The sequence below is a fragment of the Netta rufina genome, assembly GCF_964035555.1.
Source record: "Netta rufina genome assembly, chromosome: 3".
Taxonomy (NCBI): domain Eukaryota; kingdom Metazoa; phylum Chordata; class Aves; order Anseriformes; family Anatidae; genus Netta; species Netta rufina.
This window is the reverse complement of record NC_140125.1, coordinates 79,045,970-79,060,167: the sequence shown is the minus strand read 5'-3', so window position 1 is coordinate 79,060,167 and position 14,198 is coordinate 79,045,970.

Sequence of the window (14,198 nt, the reverse complement as noted above, 5' to 3'; positions counted from 1 at the left end):
TCATATTAGCTGCATATTTACATGTTGCACTGAGACTACCACACCACCACATCAGACAAGACCCTGTAAACACCACTAATTCGTAACAGACATCTTATTTAAAAGACACATTGAGGAACACAAATACATTTCAGTTATAGAATAAGCCACAAAAATAACATTTTAGAAGCTTAAAATCTTTTAATGACTTTCAGGATTTCACAACCCTAGCATTTTAGTAATGAATGACAAATTGTTTTTCACAACTTTTTTGGAATTGAAATGTCTGGTTTCACTTGATTTAATTGAACATTTGATATTATTCAAACCTACACAATATTTTTGCCATCAGTGCTGTGGTTTCTGGAATCTGACTAACTCTACAGAAGCATTCAGTGAAGTGTTCTTTGGTCAGAAAAGACTCCATCACGGGAAAAGAAGAAACAGGGAAGGATTTAACTCCTTTCCCCCAACTAGCATACATAATCCTATAAACAAAAATAAGAAAGGAAGTCAATAATTAAAGAACAAGGGCTAAAGTTAGCCAGCCTGACTTGCTAGTTCATTGGAAATCCTGAAAATTACCAAATAAAATAAAAGCCACACAGTCAAACTGTATAAATCAAGATCCTCTCCTCACTCTGTCTCTGAGACATCCAAATAACACCTGTCAGTATGATTCTTTTTTTCCCTAAGTAGAAGAAAAAAGTCTCAAACCACAATGTCTAAAACATGAAAAAAAAGCCTCATGAGCAGCCAGCAAGCTCCTTAGAGTACAAGCGAGTCCTCTGTGTGAAGTCTTGCTCAGTAAGTCCTAAATTCAACATTATCCTGAAATAATAATGCATACACCCAATGTAATGCATTAACAAAAAAATGATAAATCACCATGATATCTATTTATTGATATATTTGTCACAATCCCACCATGCATGGATTAATAAACTGCTCTCGGCCACAGCTGTCAGCTGATCACTTAACAGCCTGACCATAAGGCTGTAAGTCACAGGCTTCAAGTAAATAAGACTCCTGCATGAGTCCTGCATTCCCAAATGGACCCTTGGCCAAGGCTCCCTATTCTATCACTCTGCTCAAGTCCCATGAGCTGCAAGAACTGTGCCTGACAAGCATACAACGCCACTTTGTCTCTCAAGTGACCTAAACCACACGCTTAACGGATCGAACAGAACCCATTTTTCTTGGCAAGGATTCTTACAAGGAACTTCTCTGCCAGTTTCTACTCTTCCTCCATCCCCTTTCCTTTGCCAAAATTCCTCCCCCAATCTCCTGTTCCTCTTACCTACTCACCTGGGCTACAGTCAAGGTGTGTTGCTCCTGACTCAAAGGTGCTCTGATGCTGGAGACCCGGCCAGGGGGCTTGCCATGACCACCCAACTGAGTACTGCCTGCAGCAATGCCTAAGAAGCTGAATTCTTTCCTGGGGTGCTACAAGTAATCTGTGCCACTCTCCTCCACCAGGACCCCCTGTTTTATAAGATTTGAAGGATCTCATCCCTTTCCAGGTGACCTTGGAGTGAAAACATGCGTTAAGAAGACTTCATGAAGGCAGAGGACCATTACACATCAGCTGTGATCCATGAATACCAGCAAAACTGACAAGCCATAACAGCTGTCCATATTGCTGGTCAAACGGGGCATTCGTAGCTAAACTGGCATCTCACCCAAAGCTGAGCAGCTGCTCCACCTCTCTACAGAGGCTGACAGAAGACTTGTTTCTGTATCAGATTTATACAGCGATATACAGAAGAACAGTAGTCATTTCTTTCCTTTAATACTGTTTTAAGAGCAGAGTAAGCTCACGGAGAGCTGGCAGCACACGCCCTGCCTCAGGGGGGTTCTGTGAGGCTGTGCCAGGCACACGGGGCCCCAGCGGGTGCGCCGTTACCTGAAGGCAGCCGTTACCCGCACCGCACCGCGGTACCCTCGCGCAGCCTTCTCCCAAACCGACTCCTCCTTGGCTTGGAAACACACGCTCCGGCTCCGGCCCCTCGGGGGCACACGCACCCGTCCCCGAAGCCCGGCCGCCTGCACGACCCTCACCGGGGACCCACCAAGGGCAGGGCGCCGCCATCCCCGCCCCGCACTCGTGGAGGGAGGTGGAATGGGGGGGGCGTGGCAGACATCTTGGGCTGGGGCGGAAATGCCCGTCACCGGCCTCCTCCCGCATGCTCGAGCGAAGGTTTTGCCCTTAACCAAGATGGCGGGGCGGGGGGAGGGGGAAGAGGGGGAATGCTGTAGCGTCCATGGGTGGTTATTAGGCTTTCGCTGCGTGCCCCCAGCTGAGTGCAATTGCTCAAATATCCTCAGCATCCCATTTCTTTAAAGAAGTCCTTAGTGTTTTGCTCCTTTATTTTAAATTGATACCGTGCTCTTCCTATGTGTCTCTTGTGATCATGGCCTCACCACCTTACTATCCTCTTAGCATATGCTCTGCTTTCTGCCTGTCTGTACACACAACCTGCGTGGCTCATGCCACCCCAGCATCTCAGAGAGTATAAACATCCCTGCATTTGCTCTGGCAAATCATAGAATCATAGAATATCCCAAGCTGGGAGGGACCCACAGGGTTCATCGAGTCCAACTCCTGGCACCACACAGGTCAACCGAAAAATTCAGACCATGTGACTAAGTGCACAGTCCAGATGCTTCTTAAACTCTAACAGGCTTGGTGTAGTGACTACTTCCCTGGGGAGATTGTTCCAGTGTGCAACATCCCTCTCAGTGAAGAACCTCTTCCTGATGTCTAGCCTGAACCCCTCCTGCCGCAGCTTGACACCATTCCTGTGGGTCCTATCACTGGTCACTTTCTGACTAACACAGGGAAACCCACTGCAGGACATAGACAGTGCTTCCCCATGCATTTTCAGCTGGAGGCTGCGCCCCAGCCTTGACTGATGAAGGGACACATGAACATGGGGTGACCTGAGGCATGTGAACATGTTGAGGGAGTCCTCAGCCAGCCGGGCACACTGGGAGAAGGTCTCCACTGCTCACCCACCGGGACACACATTGCTGATGGGGCCAGTGAGGCTTCTGATGAGCCTCAGCCTCCAGTGCTCAGGACACTGTGTATGCTAGGAGAGGTGTGGGGAGGTGCATTGACTTTTCTTCATCTTGTGCTGCGCCCAGCAGTGGACAAATGGTCTTGGTGCTGTCACCTTTCCGCAGCCTGCCATGTGGTGACACTAATAGTCACCTGTTGAGGCTGTGTTTAGAATTAAACGTGGTGAGTGATGGTGTCATAACTTCTGTGCTAAGAAAAGGACTACCCAATCGAGCCAGTGAGAAAACTGTATATCCTGAATGACACCATTTTCATAAATTTAAACATTTCTAGATTGCAGAATAAGTCACCTGCATGTAGCAATCAGGACTTAAAATCCTTAAGCTTTATCTAGAAATAGGGATGCACCCCGTTGTCTTTATACAGAGCTGAGCCAGCAGATGTGGTGGTGATGATGGTGATGGTGAAGGAGAGGTTAGAGGTGCGACTGGATGACCTCCATTCTGCTATGAATTAGTTTTCTCAGGATCAGGAACTCAGCTATCACATTCCCATATTTATTTAAGTAATATATATATATGTATTTCCAGGATCCTGCAACAAATACTTAGCTATCAAATGTGTGTTTACCTGCCTCAGCCAGTTCAGAAAAACACTAATGCATGTAGGCAGAAACAGAGGGGTTTGAGTAATACCTGTCTTATGTGACTATGTGAGGCATTCATGTGTCAAAAAAGATACATGGTAGACTTAAGCTACATAGAATCATAGAATCATTAAGGATGGAAGAGCCCTTAAGATCATCTGGTTCAGCTATCACCCTACTACTACTATCATCCACTAGACCATGTCCCTAAGCATCAAGTCCAACCTTTCCTTGAACAACCCCAGGGACAGTGATGCCACCACTTCCCTGGGCAATCCGTTCCATTGCCTGACTACTATTTCTGAGAAGAAATGTCTCCTAATTTCTAACCTAAACCTCCCCTGGCACAACTTGAGTCCATTCCCTCTAGTCCTATCACTAGTTATCTATATGCTTGTAAGTATCTATTAGAAAGAGCAAGGTAACATGGAAAAAGAAAACAACACTGATAGCTGTTGGAGTATGTGTAGAAAAGGAATTTATACCTAATCTAATATGAGGATGTTGGATGAGATTAGAAAAAAATACCAAAAGGGTTTTGATCCTAATGCAAAGGATGGCATTGCTAGTCAGTCAAGGGAAGCGATTGTCCCGCTCCACTGGTGCAGCCTCACCTCAAGTACTGTGTGCAGTTCTGGGCACCACAGTACAAAAAGGACGTGAAACTGTTGGAGAGTGTCGAGAGTGGGGCGACGAAGATGGTGAAGAGCCTAGAGGGGAAGATGTATGAAGAGTAGCTGAGGTCACTTGATCTGTGCAGCCTGGAGAAGAGGAGGCTGAATCACAGTCATTGCGGTCTTCATGTTCCTCACGAGGTGGAGTGGAGGGGCAGGCACTGACCTATTCTCTTTAGTGATCAGTGATAGGACCCAAGGGAATGGTGTCAAGCTGCGACAGGGGAGGTTCAGGCTGGATATCAGGAAGAGGTTCTTTACCAAGAGGTTGGTTGTGCACTGGAACAGGCTCTCCAGTCATGGCACCAGTAGTCATGGCACCAAACCTGTCAGAGTTTAAGAAGTGTTTGGATTGTGCTCTTAGTCCTATGGTATGAAGTTTTGGGTAGACCTGCATGGAGCCAGCGGTTGGACTCGATGATCCTTGTGGATCCCTTACAACTTGGGATATTCTGTGATTCTGTGACTAGAAATAATTGCAGTAAGATACAAACCTTAAAAGAACTGAGTAGGTTCGATTTGTCTTTGTAGAAAAATCTCAAAGGTTTATTATATCATGGTAGGTACCTATGGAAGGCTTTGAGTCTCATTTTGTTTGGTTAGGGGTGATCTGACTACCTAATATTAGAAAGATAAATTCTGTGAAGTGGTTTGTCATGATGACTGGATTTAATTTCCCAGTATGGGCTGAAGAGCAAATTATACTGGTAGTGGTGAGACAGTGTTCCTAGTGAAAGCTGAAGTATGAAATTTAACATTTTTTTTTTTCATGAAATAGTCTCTGAGCTGAGAAGAATAATATATTTTGTGAAAAAGTTTTTAATAAACAGTTACAACACTATAGAAAAGCCGAATACATGTATAGTAACTAAGAATTTAGTTGGCTAGCATAAAGTATAATTAGAAACTGCCAAGTATTTAAGGTCTTATCTTCAAATGGGTACATTTTGAGAAAGGTAGCAAACTGTTTGGAGAGGAAAATGTAAACCTGTTAGTCATCTGTTAGTGACATTTTTGACAAAATAAGTTTCAAAACTTTTTAAAGAGGGTGAAGAGTTGAAGTACTGTGCTAGAAAGATTAGATAGGCTTGACAATGGAGAAAAGAAATGAGGAAAAATACAATAGCATGAAACAGAAGGTTATGTATTGCGCATCAACTGCAAAACATTTTTGAAAAATTGAAAGTCATTTGTAGGAAATAAAGGACCTAAATATACTAGACAAACACAGGATGACTGGGAGTCACTGGCATGATTTAGGGCAAAAAAAAGGCAGAGACAATCAGGCTAAGTATTTCTAAGCCTCAAAGAGATCCTGATACTGGTTATTTGTGGGAATGTCCTCAAGAGAAAGAGTTCACTTCACGGAGAGATCTGCTTATCTGTGTTCCAACTGAGGAATACTAAGATAACAGTTTTAATAGGAATTCATTAATTCTTTTTAAATAGTAAAGCAGCAGCAAATGGTGCTGTTGGTCTGTTGTTTCACTGAAGAGGAAATTTTGTCCATTTTAATTGAACAAAAATTTGGACAATTTTTTTTCGACACTGCCCCCCCCCCCCCCCCCCCCCCCCCATCACTGTTTTTTTCTTCTTAGGTTTTGTTTGAGGCTGCTTATAAGCAAATACAACATTTTTATTTTGCATTAAAAATCTCATGTTGAATGAAGACATTGGAGTGCAACTTTCTATTCGAAATAAACCTCAAAACCATAGGCTAAAGGGAACTTTCTGAAACTAAAGAGGTATAAACCAGGCATTTTCAATTTCATTCTGGATAAGCGTCGTTTTAATGTATGCCTCTAGGTGGTGCTAATGTTATTCCGGTGTTCGAAATCGCAGTTTTTAGAAACGCTTCAGATAGCAGCGAAAACATTTTGTGCACAGCTTTTAAGTAGAGGGAGTCATATTTATTCAACATATTGATAATTTGCAACTTAGAAAAAAATCACACAATTTCTGGTAAATGAATCACCCATAAATCTATGTTCAAATAACATTTAAAGGTCTTGTTTGCACCTGCAGAAGCTAATCATTTCAGAAATGGGCTTGACAAAACATCTTTAAGTAAATGCTGAATCAAAGAATTGTGGCATGTTGGATATTAGTTTGCTCACTGTTTGGAGAACTGTCTTACACAACCACTAATCTAATGACTGAGTTTATTTTCAAAAGATACTATGGCTTGCAAGTTTTATTTTACATGTGTCTAGCATATAGTAATTTTCATGTAGGCTCCATAGCACTGGAGTCATAGCTCTGCCTGCCAACAGTTCTCTGGGCCTTTGTGAAAGCAAGCACTTTCGAGCCTTTAACTGATATATATAAATATGAGAAAGAAAACCAACCAAAGCTTTCTACTAATAGAGATGTGTGCACAGTTTGCAGAGATTAGGAACTGACATTATTTGATGCTTATTTTAAAACAATATACATTCCTTCATAATAAAAGGTTCATCCAGCCATTTTTCCTTTGAACTGTAGTTCAAGATACTTTTCCTTCCTCCTGCCTCATTTGTACAGACTGACTTGGCAGCCTAGGTTGCTCAGCATTCTGATACTCACTAATAGGTTTTGGATATAAAAAATGGAAAACACTTCTGAGTCATTGTTAGTGCCTTTCTTTTTCACATTTTAATTTCCAGTTGAGACAAAGCCCAGAGATAGGTTGTCCTGTAGCTCACCTCAGTGCTTTATTAAATTAGAAGGAAATATATACATAGCAGTGGCTCATGTATGGCATGAGTGGGCTGCATAGCCTGCTGAGATAGGAGGCAGCTGAATGATAAGAATGGGCCTTGAGCTTACCACATCTAGCATCCCAGGAGGCACTTTGTCCTCTGTACTCTGCCTGGTCAAGGGCAGCAGGGACAAGGCTGAGCACCCATTCCCTTCCAGGCATGCATAACAACAGATATTAATTTTGCTCTGGTGGGGCTCAATTGCTTTTTGTTTGTTTGTTTGTTTGTTTTTCTCTTTCTTTGCTTTTTTTTTTTTTTTTTTTTTTTAATTATTTTCTAAAGTACATTGTCCTAATTTATCCATCAAACATTTGTCATCCCTTAGAAATATCTTTTGGATTAGATGTTGTGCACTGTTGGAGCAACAGTAGGATTTGAGAACAGACAGTGCCTTGCAGAGCCAATTGTTTAATTTGTAAGGCAACACAGACGTGCAATCAGCATGGGTTTCAATGTGGCAAACTAACCACATAGGTAATACAAATTACTTACTGCTTATGGGTAATTAACCTGCTAATTATTCATAAAACATTTTGCTCTGTGGTGGTTTCATAAATTGACAAGAATCACCCAAGCTGAAAGAAACCTTTAAAAATTCTTTTTACTGTTGCCTCACTTTATGTCAAGTCACATCATATCCCAGAACAACGTTTTTGTGTGTACCATGAGGTAATAGTGAAAAATGAAACTCCTTCCTTCCACATGAATGCCAGCTGTCATTTCACGTAACCAGAGATACCCACCTATACAAGGAATAAAGACTGCAAAGAGATTGTGTCTGGTACCTGTTCCTGATTCAAGTTTTAGATTCCCTATTTTGGTCTTAGTATTCTACAAAGGGTAACCTCCCACATGGGAATGTGTTGGCATGCTCTTGGTACATAATGGAAGCAAAAAAACCAAACAATGGCCACTATGATTTTAATCTTCTGAATGATCAAGAAAGCTGTATAGCTATACCAAGAGCTACACCATGTCCCTGGGTGCTAGTATCCTGGAGGCTGTTTGGGCAGTTGGGTCCTGTTTTCTTAGGACTTCACATTACAGTGGAGACAGCAGCTTACAGTGGTTCTGGGCTTTCTTGGACTTTTTCTCCCTTACCCTGAGTGAAGGTAGGTTTCTCTGCATTGTAACAATCTTTCTTGTTTCTGCTGGGATATACACAGCTGCAACGAGCCTCCCGATAGATTTTTATGATGAAGGATGCCATAACTCAGCAGACCTTTTCCCTTACTTTCTGAGAATTGCCACCTTTTCTCCTTGACTGATCCTATACAAAACACTCTCTAGTCCAGTTTTCTAGCATTTTAATAGAAAGAAGGAGGAGCCAGCAAAAGGCATGAGGGGATTCAGACCACCTCCAATCATCAAGACCATTCTTCCTCAAGATGTGTGTCATACATCTGTGTCATACCTGATGGGCTTTGAATGATGGAAATGTATTGGCTCCCCTGGCAAAATATTTCAGTGTTTCACTGTGTTGTGACTTTTTTATTTCTCCTTAATGTCTAACATGAATCTTCTATGTTATGTAAACACTTTCCTACTTGCTATAAACACTGAGAACATCCATAAGCTTATGTCTATAAGCCTGTTCATAAACTCATTTTCTGTAGTTGACTGCTACAGTTGAGTATGGTCTCTCCTCTCCTCTCCTCTCCTCTCCTCTCCTCTCCTCTCCTCTCCTCTCCTCTCCTCTCCTCTCCTCTCCTCTCCTCTCCTCTCCTCTCCTCTCCTCTCCTCTCCTCTCCTCTCCTCTCCTCTCCTCTCCTCTCCTCTCCTCTCCTCTCCTCTCCTCTCCTCTCCTCTCCTCTCCTCTCCTCTCCTCTCCTCTCCTCTCCTCTCCTCTCTTCATTTCAGCCCACTGAAATTCAGTAAGAGTTGGTTTGAACCCTCCACTTTCGGGCTTATGAAATAGGTGGCATAATTATCTCAGACATGTCACTGCTTGAAAAATAGTTGTTTTTTGAAAAAAAAAAAAACAACAACAAAAAACAAAAACAAAAACAAACCATCAAACATTATTTCCCTTAAATCACAGACTGTAAAGATTTTTAGACTCTGGAATGATACATGTACTGTAACTAATAACTAATAACACAAATGCTCATTTCAGAAAGGGTAAATGGACTAAAGGGCAAAGCCTCAAAGCCTCATAAGATTTATTAGTTTATAGTAGACCATTTGTTCATTGTTGGTTTGCTGTCTTTGAAAATGGCTATTGATCTGATGTGTAGGAGTAGGGAAATTCATATAATCCACTTCGCCAGTTGTAAGACAGGCTAAGAACAAACTAAAATAAAGGACAGCCTACATGCAGAAAGGGAGTCAAGAGAACAGTGAGGAAATCAGCTGTGTTACCTGACAACTTACAGAGGTGTTAAGGGTGGGAAAAACAAAGTACCACCATTCTTGTCAAGTCCTAAAAGGTACAAAAGACACAGCAAAAAAACAGCACATGGTTGGCAATCTAAGAAAAGTGATGTGACGAATACTCAGTAGGCAGTGCCCCTTGTCCTCCTTGCCACTGAAGTGACCTAGGCCAGACTACTTGGAGACATGAACGTGTGAGTGTAAGAATCCATGTGAGTGAAATCAGCTCAGTTTAAATCACCATTTTGTATTGTAGTTTCACACTGAGTTATGTGCAGCCTGAATATCGCAAAAAGTACCTAGTTCAAAGCTGTGCTCAGATCCATAGGTAGCCAAGAGATATAAATAAAGGGCAGAAACTAGTATGCACAGTTATTCGTGTGTGAATTTTTCCATCATATGACACAAGTTTTGTAAACAATAGTGTGAATATTTCAGCTATTCTCTGGTTTAGACACAGTTATCTTTGAATCCCACATTGCATAAAGGATGGTGCTGAAGCAGCTCAGGTAGAGAGTAGAAGTACAAAATACAAGTTACGTTCTGAAGACCTAGAGAATCCTAAATCTTTTTACTACACACTTGGTAGGGGATTGCACGCATAATCCTTTCAGTTTCACTGAACTTCTTTGCTTGTATCCTTTTTATCCTATTTATGCTGCAAGGATTGTCCAAAAATATTGTAAACTTCACCATTTAACATGTCAGAAATGGAAGCAGCAGAAACTTAAGCAGCAATTTATTTCTTTCGTAAGTAAGCCTACTGAAGACTCAAGGAATCAAAGGGTAGGGAATGAAGCCATTTGATAGTTTCCAGATGTATACAGCTTCTTCACCTAGGGCAAGTCTGTAGTGCAGGCAGTTCTAGAGATGCTTTGCATTGTGCTGCTAAATGACAGTAAAAGCTTCCTGAAAATAAAGGTGATTATTTTACCACCAGAGACCTGCTTACACAAGTCAGGGTTACAGATTATTAGATTTTTATATAGACTACTTTGAGAACTTTGAAGAAGTTGTTGCTTGTAGCAGCTTGCATTCACAGGGTAAACTAGTTATTTTCTTGAATTACCAGAAAATGATAAAAAAGTCAGAGCAAGGGTCTCACCATTCTTTCCTTTGCACACTGTCTGACACAAAGCAAACACAAAGCAAACAGGAGAGATGGGAAAGCTGAAAACAAATTTCTGCAGAGAAACAATGGTTTGCTTTCTTTTCTATATTCTCCTCCCTCCATCAAATCAAAGACAAAGGTGAAAGTTACCAATTGGGAATAGTTTGGATTGTTTCTTGCTAGGTGGATGGCCAATTACTGTGGATGAATTTGTCCATTTTCAGAAATGGAAAACATTTTTGCCTTTTACTGAAATATGGTCTTCATTTGACCTTCTTGAATGCTTTTCACAATGAGCCTTAAAACACAATATAGAGATAAAATACCAAGCATAACCATATTACAGTGCAGTTGTTGACTTCTGTGTTGAATGAATAACCAGCTAAAATTTCCCTTTCTTTGTTTTTGAGAAATTATATTACTTTCACAGCAGGCATGCTATTTTCATGATTTATGACCTATGTAGTGTGTAATGGTGATTCTTAGCAGGGTTCAGGAAGTTTTGTGGAACACTGTACAGGGGGATAGGGGTTGCTCATACAGAGTAGGCTATAAGAATAAATGGGATTTATGGTCTGACCTTCTTTTTAGCATAGGTCATAGAACTTCAATCTGTATTTCCTACATCAACACCATTATTTGTGATGGAGTGAAACTATTGGATGACCTGGGAGTTAATATTTGTACAATGGGGTGAAATTCATTGCATATAATTTTATATATATACAATACACACAGCTACACCTGCCTTAGTCACTCTCCCCTTGTGGAAAATGGAAGGAAATAAACACTTCTAAAGTTCAAGTCATCTAATTTATTTCAGGCATAAGACTTCTGGATGAAAGGAGTCATTCTGAAAAGTGAGTGGAGTTAGCACACTGCCCAGTACTAACTTAGCCTTGAGGTCTACTGCCCATGGCATAATCTAATATGCCTGCCATCTTCTCTCACATAGGAGAGATTGTTGTCAAAGGTGCCTAGTAACATTTTAGATGCCCTATGCCATCTCTGGAGGCATGGCAGGTATGGATCGAGTCCTACAGGATGCTATTCTGGAAAGACAGCTGAGGCCAAGTGGGATCCATTAAGGCATCTAAAATGACTCTAGAAAATAAAATAATCCTTTCCTTTTTATTTCAGTTTATTCTGCTTTTGAAAGATTTAATATGTCTACCATCAGTTTCTCTTCTAATTTTGTTCATCTTCCCTAGCCAAGGGTGTTTTCTCTTCCTCTCATTGTTTTTGTTCTGCTTTACACTTGCCTGGTTCTGCATCTTCCCTGAATTATGGCTGAGAGATATACTTTATACCAGAGCTCTTACTGATGTTGGACAGAACAGAAGGATGCCTTTATAAATTTTACAATCTGAAATCCACCTTAGAAGTCTAGTGTGCTGTTTTCCTCTTTCTTTCTCTTTCTCCCTCCCTCCTTTCCTTCCTTCCTTCCTTCCTTCCTTCCTTCCTTCCTTCCTTCCTTCCTTCCTTCCTTCCTTCCTTCCTTCCTTCCTTCCTTCCTTCCTTCCTTCCTTCCTTCCTTCCTTCCTTTCTTTCTTTCTTTCTTTCTTTCTTTCTTTCTTTCTTTCTTTCTTTCTTTCTTTCTTTCTTTCTTTCTTTCTTTCTTTCTTTCTTTCTTTCTTTCTTTCTTTCTTTCTGCAAAAGCACGATGTTGTTAATTCGTGTTTAGCTTGCAATTCTTTAAAACCTTATAGCCAGTTTCAGCAGGACTTCTACTTAGCCACTGACCTACTATTTTCTTTTTCACAAAAATATTATTTTTGCTGTTTGATCATTTTAATTGCTTTTTGTCATCTAATATGACTGCAATCCCTTCCAGCTTTGTGTTGTTGGTATTTGCAGTAGCTATACTATATATTCCGTCATTCAGATGGTTAATTTAAAAGCTGGACCTACTGCATCCCTGGAAGACCCTTGTAGAACTTCAGCCATTACATCTTTCTAGTTTCATAGTGTCCCACTAGAAAATATATATGAATGGTTATCTGCTGATGCTTTTCCATTCTATAGACATTTCATCTAGATTATGTTTGGTAAGAACAAGTATGAAACAGAGCCTTTGCTGAAGTCAGTTATTACATTTCCCTGTGTCCTGGTTTTGTCTGCCTGCTGGGTTAAACCACAACACCCTAAAAGGAAATTAGAATGGGTTGAAACAACATGTTCTTAACAAACTCCTGCTCTCCTTTTTTTCTAGGTTTTGAATTATAAATGATCTTTTATTTATTTATTTTTATATTATTATTAATAATATTTTTTGTTCATGAAACAGAACTGAAGTTAAGTTAGCTTCACACTTTAGGCACTATTTTTTATTTTCTAAGCTTCTGATGCCTCCCCATGCCTCCAGAAGTTCTTGGGCATATCTAATATCATACTGCAACAGTCTCCTCTGCTGGCATTTTAGAATAAACTCTGTTAAGGCCAAGCAGATCTGAAAACATCTAACTTACATTAACATTATTTTGAAGCTATCCTCCACCCCTTCCCCTCCCTCCTTTTTTTTTTTTTTTTTTTTCTTCCTATTTCTTATTCTGGGGATTGTAAGCTTTGCCTTTTCTTGCCTTATCTATCAGATCTTTTTGATCTGTGATGTCTTTGATCTGATACAGACTTCATCAGGAGGCATTCTCAAGCGGTATTGCTAACCTTGACATTTTCTGCTTACAATTTCAAATGAGAAATATTACCTTTACATTCTTCAGTTTTCTGACATTTCCTTTGTTTCTACTGCCTATTTATAAGCTTCTGAGTTAAGAGTCTGTCTTGCTAGAGGTTTACTGTTCAGTGCCCATAACAGAGACTTTAATGAGTCCTTGTTGCTGGGGGTCCTCCACATTTACTTTTGTAGAAAGCAGAAACTCATCTCTTCCAGGCTGTTTACATGCACATGCAAATGAGAATCTGAAGAAGAAATGTTTAGATTTTCAGCTGTCTTCTGAGAGAGGATTGGAGAAATTTATTTTACTTCATGAGAGCATCTTGATTATATATGGTGGCTTTAGTCATTCACTGTGCTGGCAGCAGGACAGCAGGGAGCAAATAGCAATAATGAGAGAATGAGATATAAAGGCAGGAAAATCATTTACCAGTTAAAATATATATTTTGAGTATTTATTTGGGTATTGAGAAACACACACAGAAAAGAAAGACACTTAAAATACCCATCCTGCCCCATTCTCAGTTTCTCCTTCAGTCACTGCTCTCCTCCCCTCTGTTACTGCTTCAGTGAGGCAATAGGAAGTGCAGGAGGCATCTGATGTCAGGACATAGTGGTTTCTCTCTTCTGCTCCTTCCTTCTTATACTTTTCCTACACTCAGACATGGGTCTCCTATGGGCTGCAGTTGCTTCAGTAGTATCTGCTCTGCCATGGAGCACCTTGTCTTTTTCCTTCTCCCCTCCTGACCTGCTCCATGTGCTGGTTCCCCCACTCCCTTCCACATCTTTTGGTTCCCCCATTCTCACTGTGTTCCCTCATTCTTCTCCAGTATTTTCTGCTCTTTTCAAAATACTGTTTTCCTAGAGGTGCCACCAGCTTGGCTGATGGGTTCAGCTGTGTCCTGTGGTAGATCCATTGGAACCACCTGAAACTGGCTGAGTCCAGCACAGGCAGCCTCTGGACTTTTCTCACAG